This window comes from Cucurbita maxima, unplaced genomic scaffold (genome assembly GCF_002738345.1).
Source record: "Cucurbita maxima cultivar Rimu unplaced genomic scaffold, Cmax_1.0 Cma_Scf00569, whole genome shotgun sequence".
NCBI lineage: Eukaryota > Viridiplantae > Streptophyta > Magnoliopsida > Cucurbitales > Cucurbitaceae > Cucurbita > Cucurbita maxima.
Genome location: NW_019272585.1, coordinates 1 through 9,481, shown reverse-complemented (window position 1 = coordinate 9,481; position 9,481 = coordinate 1). Strand labels below are relative to the sequence as shown.

Here is a 9,481-nt window from a genome sequence, read left to right as displayed (position 1 = left end):
AACGGGATTTCGACATTTCTTTTGAATTCAGGACCTTGCAAAAATGTGAGCTCTCATGAGAAAGTTAGGTGCCCTGCAAAAAAGTTTTCCTATGGTATATGACTGAGTTTAACAGCCCTATATTACTACTAACTTAAAGTTGCTACCGTCATCCTAACATACTCTCTTGTGCGGAAATAAACATTTAAAACTTCATCATAAAACATTGTTATAGACTTACATGTTCGAAAACATATTTAAAACAACCTAACCAAATATAAAAAATAAAATAAACATTAAAGGTAAAAACACCCTACACTAATCTAAAATCTAAGAAATGAAATACCACTTATCATATGCAAGTGTCATGGTCTTTACATGTGATATCGTCGTCAACCGTACAGGAATGTCTTATCTTTATCTAAAATAGAATTAGCACACAACTTGAGTATTTTAAGAAATACTCGGTAAGTTACCCCACTATTGGGGTCAGGAAATGCAAACACATGCATTCAGAACCTATCGTTAAAACCATCATAGAGGTGGCCTTCCGTCCGAACAAAATTGGATGTGTAGTATTTCTTTACACATAACCCACATGTGCGAGCGTGAATCCCCAGGCGGTTCTCACCCCCTAGTCCCATCATAGTTAGGCTAGTTGTCCGTAGCCGAATGTCCGGAGGTTAGCAAACTTTCGAGTATCATGCGAGGCATGATGCTCATCATCATCATCATATTATATGTGTCCGTACTCATCATCATAAATGAGAAAGTAACCCGATGTATATGAACACACAGTATGCATGAGGTAACATCATTCACACATCACCCTAGGTAACATGCAGGCATTGACCTTCATACGTTCATCGTCATTAACATCAATTAGCGCTGTGTCTTAAAAAAGACGTCATCATAATATATCATGACATTTATTTAATACATACACTTCATCTTAAGTCATCTCATCATCATACGTCATACATCATCATGTTATCATACATCATCATCATCATGTCATCATATCATGTACATCATCACATCATCATATAACATTATCATATCATCATATAACGTCATCTCTTCATCACACACGTCATCATATTATCATATAACGTCATCACATCATCATATAACATCATCACATCATCATACAACATCAATACATCATCATATAACATAAAACATAAATGACACGTGCAAGGGCACTGGGCACGTGTCGTCATACAAAGTTATATCTTGGTTGGCCTTAGCAAAAGTTATATCTTGTTCCAAATTTGCTTGTTTTCGCCCTTCAAATTCATTCTCACTTATGTAAAGGTTTCACCTATTTTGAATACTCATTTAATTGCCTCGGTAAAAATCGGATTTCATGCTTTCATTATTTCTCAATTGTGTTTGATAGTAAGACTTAGATTAAAAAAATATATATATGTCAATATTATTTCTAAAATCTTTCTTTCCTTGTTTTTTTTCTCTATGTATTTCCTTTGTTTTTCTTTTAATTTTGTTCTGAGGTACCTTTTGGCCAAGATCAATCATTCCTTACTTCTTTTTTTAACTTAATTTTCTCGAACTCATAAAAAATTTAGCAATTATTTATATATATATATAATGGGATTTTTTAAAAGCGAAATTAGGATAAAATAAAAGAAAGGGGTAAGATATAATTTTTTAAAATGAAATTAGGATGACAGGGAAAGAAGGTCTAAGATAGAACTATTATCAGTTAAATCTAAGAAACTTTTGTTCCGAAATTTTTCTGATCTTGAAATAATTTGGGTTGTTTATCTAAAGGGGTTCGTGTTCAAGAATGTGCGTCAAGTCAATCAAGTATTTGCGAAGCATGGATACATGATATGTCATATATTGCAGAGGGACTGTGCAAGGCAATATATCATTGGTCTAATCCAACCTACAATGTGGAAAGGTCGGATGAAGCATGGACTTAGCTTGTCGTTCATTCGAACCTTAGTATATCGAGACTAGTCATTCAAGCATACCTTGATTAGTTCCTTATATTCAATAATTATCTTCATGGTCGGATCATATCCTCCTATCAAAGCTAATGTACTCAATAGAAAATGCTAAGGTGTTCATATTAATGCTAGAAAACCTCGAATACTTAATGAAACCTAAATTCTCAACTTTCCCACTCCCCTCAAAGTGACTTGCTTTCTTCTTTTTACACATTTTTTATAAGGGTAACCCCTTGTTTGGTACCTAGTTTTGCAGGGAAGATCTTGGTCTAGAGTTTTGAGTTATTATTCCTTAGACTTTCCCCTGAGCGTCTTGTGAGGTCCTATGCTCAGTGAACAACTTAATCCTGATCTATGCTCGAGGCTTCATATGTTCTCTGCAACATAGTCTAATACTTGCATTTAAGGATTCATGCGTTCCGTGCGATACAATTTGCGAACCTAAGTCCAAGGCTTCATGTGTTCCTTGCAACATAGTTTGAGTACCTACGTCAAAGGTTTCTTTCATTCCCTACGACAAAATCTGTGTCATAAGGCCATGTTTCACTGCTCATCGGGAAGTCTTTAGAACATCACAAGTTCTCATTTTGAAGTTCTTTGTTAAGTCTTGAAGTACAACTAAGGAAAAATTCTTAACAAGTACACTCTAATCCATATGAGTCATAAACTCAACTTTTCTTTGCATATATAAATCTTTCATAAGCATGTTGTCACTTGGTATTCATAAAAACTTTGATTTCTTATAAGGTGTCTTGAGGGGTATTTACGTATTTTTCCTCTTAGTTCATATCCCAAAGTTGTCATAATCTTCCTACAATCTTTCATACTTACCCTTAATATTGTATATGAGTCTAATATAAATTTTCTTAGTATTTTGAGTCTTTTAAAGGCTTGAAGGGGTTAGAATTCTCATAAGAGTATTTTGGTCATCTACCACCTCAAATATTTGTTTAAATCCTCGTCATATTTCCATGACCTTGTAACTTTGTATAATCACTTTAAACCACGACATAAGGCTTCTCATCAAATTTCATGTCATTTAGAGGTCGCCTTGGTCATAAGCCAACGATACATAAATATAGGGACATTTTAGTCATTTTACACCTACCATTGGTTTATCCTCTTATCATAATCTAATGATCACTAAATTTCATACATAATCTTATCATATCATATTGAGTCTTCTCCTAAAATTTCATGAGCAACAGAATCTATTTAGTACGTTTGTAGCTCACACGCTTTATTGAAATCAACATTCATGTGGACACTAACGTTGAAAAACCTTAAATACTTAACATTAACTTCAAATTTCTCACTTCATTTAAGAGGTTTGCTTTCTTCCATCAACTAGATTAATAGTTTTTCTAGCTTCATACATTAAATTGTCCTTCGAGTCAAATTCTCTCAACTTTGCTAAAGGTGTAAAATTAACGTCCTTGCCCATGCATTCTCAGGGTCTCCTTTTAACAATTTTCCTATAACCATACTACCGGAAAGACACCACAAATTTTTTTTAACTCCTTTGTGTCACCAAGAAAGGAGCTTAAAAAAATTCTCCTTTAAAATTGGTATTATATAACCATAGTGAATATTCTTACCTATAATAAAACTTGGGATACTTAAAAATCCAACTTAAAATTAGAGTCTTGAAATCTTAGTTATGATAATAACTTTGAAACAGCTTGACATTACTCGAAAAATTCATCGTTAATTTTTTACAAAAGTGAGATTTTGCGATGCATTCGTGTAGGGGTATAAGGAAGATTACCACGAAACTTCTAGTTGATTTAGAGACAATGACACACCTTTGTAATCATCGTGGATCCTCCATGGAAGTCCATTTTAAATCATGGTTTCCTAAATTTAAGACTTCTTGACAATTTCATACCGTAGTCCATCTCCATATATACCTATAAAACTTTGAACATGATCGTAATACCTCATCCAAATTGTGGCTCGTTACTTTTAATTCACCTCATAACTTTCATACTTGCACATACGAGGAGGGAACATGAATCATTAAATTTCATTCACTATAAATAAGGAATTTAGCTCTGAAAGTTGTAGGAACTAACCTAAATTGTGAAATCCCACATCGATTGAAGAGGGGAACGAAACATTCTCAATGTGAAAACCTCTCCCTAGCAGACACGTTTTAAGACCTTGAGGGAAAGTTCATAAGGGTTCAAATAGAACAATATCTACCCGCGGTGGACTTGAGCTATTACATGAGTGTTCCCTCTTATCTCAAGAGCGAGTTCTCTTCTCCCCATATCAACTTTATAAATCTCTTACCAACCATCTATTGAGTAAAACCCTACTCGAACCAGATGTAGATCACCTTTGAATGCCTATAAAATTGGGTTACTAAATTTTTATTTATACTCATCCTTGTTACTTTAATTGATTGAACAAGAATTAGGAGGCGGATGGCCCGGAGCATACCAAACCAGTGCAGATACAAAGGGAGCACGAATTCTAAGTCAGGAAATTATTTTCATTGTATTCGAGTTTCAAATAATTTGATTTTTTGTAATGTCGTTATCTTTGTAATTATAAATTTTAAGTTTACTTTAAGATCTTTTACTTGTATTTAATTTTAATGTCGCCAAACTCCTCCATTTATTTTATTTTCAAATGATATCATACTTTTTAAAATCCTCTGTGCATTACACGTAATAGTTCGTAATTTAAAACCTCAAAAAATGAATCATTATAATATACTAAAATTCTACCCGATTGTCTCAAATTTAGAAAGGTTGCCTATACGCCATATTTGAACATAGTGGGACAGTATATATCATAAAATGCTTCCTTTAGCTGAAGCCACGTAATAGCAAGTGGCATTTATGGTATTGATTGTCTCAAATTTAGAAAGGTTAGTTTATAAGTCCATTCTTTTTCATTTCTTAGGTTTAGATTTGCATGTTAGACTCATTCAAATAGTCTTGATTGAAGAATCACAAGTTCAGAACACGAGAACATTCATCAATGAATGTTTCATAAAGCTTAGCAGCACATGCCTAGTTTATTAATAATGTTCTTCAACTTTCGTGTGAACACCAAAATCCAACATCGACTGTGGCTATAACACAGTTTTCTCTTTTCCAACCAAACAGTAAGTTCCCTCAGACAGGGACGGCTCCTTCGACGAAGAGATGCTGTTCCTGTTTTGTTCTTCACACTTGACCAACCACACCATATTCTAAACTCGTCTCCTTTCCCACCAACCCCGACATCGAGTCTGGTTTACTCTAAACAGTCAATTCCATCTCGATTCAATTCTAAACTTAGATAACTATTGCAATTTTTGTGTTAGGTCAATTCCATCTCTTTGTCTATGGATTCACGGCCGAATTTAAAGAAACTATACCATTTTTAGATTTAATACAAGTCCAGTGACTCGAGAACCCGATGAGCTTGGATGTGCAGCGCTGTTAACCTCTTAACCTCTGCTCTGGATCAAGCGTGGAGCCGAATTGGCTGGCTGGCTGCCCATATCAAGGAGGCTGATTTCTCTCCCAGAAGCTGCCTTATGTCTTCATGTATGGTTGCTAGAGGAGGCCTTCCCCTCCCATTTACATGTCCAATAAGAAGCAGTAAGAATTCACCACATTTCAACCTAACCATAAGAAAAGTTGAATGGGGAACAAAAATTAGATAGGAAATTAAGGAAATACATTGTACTGATAGGCTTATAAAAGGACTATCTCTCTCCCCTCTTGGTGGAGTCCCCGAGAACATAATAGCACAACCCTGTAGTTCTGCCTCTTGCTCATCTGCTTCGTACTCGAAAAATTAAGCAAGATTTGTCGGAAATCGTCAGTTGGGTTGGTCCAAATTGATAAGGATCATAGTGTTCTAAATGTTCCAATTTAGACCTATTACACAATCCAAGGCCAAAAAAGACTTGACAAGCATTCATTCTTCATCTACAAAATTGGATAGACTCAGTTCAACCATCATTTCATGTGTTACAGGTTGATTCGATTGAGAAAGAACAGAGTATTATGTAAAGATTCTTTTGTGGGGAGACTATAAATAGCCACAACCAGTACGAAAACAAGTGCATCATAACTTGACATACTACTTCCATTCCGTATTTAACACGTCATTAGGTGAAATATTATTTTACTTTATGGGTTCCACTCGAGTCTTAAATGGTTCTTGAATTGAGGTAGTATGGATAAAAAAAATTCCAATGATAGCAATACCATTTGATTGGCCGACGAATCCAACATTACTGAAATTAAAGCATTTGCATGCGCCTCGTTCAAGTACTCCACGGATTGATAATATATTCATCAAAACCTGCACAAAAAAGTAGAAGAGAAGATGCATATAAATTCTAAGACAAAGATATACAGAATAGGGAAGGGAAGTCCATGACTATAAAAAAGCTCCCATTCGGCTTTCATAAGAAAACTAGAGTGAGTATACAGTTCGTCAACCAAGTTTGTTCCGGAGTCGTAACGTTGGTAATGCAAAGATTCTGTCATTCCTCAAGAAATTTTTCAATTTGCACAGCTCACTTACAAGAGTTTGCTTCTTGTACTACAAATGCATCGTTTTATCCCCACCGTATATAAATAAACCAAAATCCACTCCACATTTTATATTGCAGAAATATAACATTAATGTAACGGCCCAAGCCCACCACTAGCCTTCGAGCTTTCCCTCAAAGCTTTAAAACGCGTCTGCTAGAGAGAAATTTTCACACCCTTTAAGGATGTTTCGTTCTCCTCTCCAACCGATGTGAGATTTCACAATTAACCCTGTAGACCTTTTGAGGTCTATATGGTTAGAAAGAAACTAGCATTTTCAACGATGAAAACTAAGACTCTCGAGCTATCATCTCTTCCATTACGTATATTTCAACGACATGGTGAAAAATTATAGCTTATCCTCCCTTGTAGCTCAATGGACTAGTTTATTGTAAGCATCTAGATAGGAAGTTATACTTTCGTTTTTGCAATTTGATCTTATCCATGAAATGAATTTTTCCTATCCATATATATCATTAAACTGACAGATTAATTTGAAGCTCATATCTCAACACCCCTGCCGTTCAATCTAGTACAATAGCAGTACATATATGAAGTACACAACAGGATGATGGTTCATGCAATTATGAGCAGTTAGCTATTCCAAACACTTCAAAAGTGACAAGATCATAATGGAATGGCACAAGAGCTTGCAAAATCTCGATGACATACCGGAATTGCCTTGTGCCGATGGGCTAAAGCAGCGCTCTCTCTGTGAAGGAGACAACAACCTTCCAGAGCTCGTAGCGCAAGGCCAACTTCCGCATCCGTTGAAGGACTAACGATCCTCAAAGGTTCCACTCCAAAAATATTATCTAAATTTACCACAGGATCATCCTCTGATTCTTGTAATGACTGTTGAAATAGAACTGGAACCACTGTCACATGACCAAAATGGAGAAAGAACAACAACATTTTATTGCACACAAGAGAAATAGTTTCAGCAATCCACACATGATATTTGGAGCTTGGTTTCAAACCAAAAAAGCTACAGAGATCCGTAATTTTCTATAATTCAGTAAACTTTCCGAAACCCAATGTATTAGACATTACGCGAGAAACAAAAATGCAGTCGACTCAATCTTCTCCTTATCACTAAGTGCAAAATCAAACTAACGCAAGAAACGAGAACTGGGGAGTCTCAAACCTTGAAGCGTAGGCACGGACTGAGTCTGGCAGAAGAGCTCGATCGTAAAATTGGACTGGGCAATAGAACGAAGGGACTTGAGGAGGCTGCGAAGACCAAGGACTCGGAGAAAGCTAAACTCGGCGCTGGCGTCTCTAAGGCCTGTTCGGAGCGCAAAAGTAACTTCGCGGCTGAGCCTCTGATGGTTCAAAGTATTGACCAATTCACCGACGGCCGAGGACGTTGCTAACGCCGATTGGTTTTCCGGCGAAGATTCTGCGGAGGACTTCGCCGTGAGTCCGTCGGTCCACAATGCTTTTTTGAGGTACATCTCCGAATAGGATGTGTGGTGGATGTGTCGGGGGTCTGAGAAAGAGAGTTTGAGGATCGATGCGACGGTGGTTTGTTCTTCGAAGATCGGAAACGGCATCACGAATGACGCCGATAGCAATTAGTTAAGCAAAGCTTAAAAAACGGCCATTGAACTCAATTCGTGTAGCCTTTAAAACCGACATGTCGATGAATCAAATTTACCACCTAATTTGGCTTCCATTCACAGCTCAAGGATATGGTTGGGCTCACCGGCATATTTCCTTTCGAACCTCTCTTGTTCCAATCCTCCTCCTCCTCCTCTAAATCCAGTGCCTTAAAATTCCACCTTCATAAGTCCATCTCTATGCGCCTCGTCTCCACTCCAATTCCTACTCGTGTACATCTACTCGATAGGGTGTGTTCATCCATTTCAAGTTTTAAGTGATGGCTCGTCCAGAGATGTCTATTTACTGGGTAAGTACTAGTTCGTAATCGAATGAACCATCTTCAAGCTCAAGAAACTCAAGAAAGATCAAGTAGGTAATCACCCACGCTTCCACCAAAAAATACTTGTGACGGTTATATAAAACCAGAATTTTAGACTCAAATTTTGTAGGGAGTGGCACAGATTTAGTTGGCCACTCTCCAGTAGAATGATTTTTGAGATTTGTTCAGAAAATAAAACAATTTGAACGTAGTCAGAATTCAGTTAATTTTCTCTCTCTCCTTTTTTGTTATGCATTTTCTTCCAACAACCAATTTCAAGATCGATGTATATCATTACAGAGGAGCCAACCTATCAACAAACAAGTTGAATAGCTCAAGTGGTTAGAATTTTGACCTAACATCACAAAGGTCTCAAGTTCGAGCAGAAGAAAATGTAAAGTGTAAAAACACACACATCGTGGGGCCCATCTCGGGGCAGGCTCACTCACTCACTCCTCCACGCCGACGCCGTGATGACGGGCGTCAAGTTATCGTTGAGCGAGTGATCAGGGAGACAACGATTGCCCGTCGTTCAGTATCCTATCCTATCCAATATTGACAAAGTCCAATTATAACGAATGGATTGACAAAGTCCAATTATAACGAATGGATCTTGTTGATGCGCGTCAATCTACAGGCGCAAGGGTTATGGCATGCTGTCTCTCCAGAGGGAGGAGAAACGATTGAGTACCGTGAGGATCAGTTGGTGTTTGCCGCCATATTACGATCTGTGCCCCCAGAGATGCTGGCATCTCTCTCCATCAAGCGCACCGCGCAATCGGCCTGGGATGGAATCAAATCCCGTCGGGTCGGTGTAGTGCGAGAATCCAACATCGAGCAGTTGCGGAAGGAGCTCTCGGAGATCCACTTTAAGGACGGTGAATCCGTCGATGATTTTTCAATGCAAATCACGGGGCTCGCCAACAACATTACCACACTCGGTGGCAGCATCAGCGAGACAGAAATCGTGAAGAAGATGCTGCAGGTTGTCCCTGATCACCTCGAGCAAGTTGCGATTTCAATCGAGACATTGCTTGACGTGAACGACCTAACGGTAG

The 9,481-nt window shown here is 37.5% G+C and overlaps 1 pseudogene; it reads right to left on the bottom strand.

Moving 5' to 3' along the window:
• Nucleotides 1–5,369: 5,369 nt before the first annotated feature.
• On the bottom strand, nucleotides 5,370–8,279 carry LOC111474716 (annotated as a pseudogene).
• Nucleotides 8,280–9,481: the final 1,202 nt, after the last annotated feature.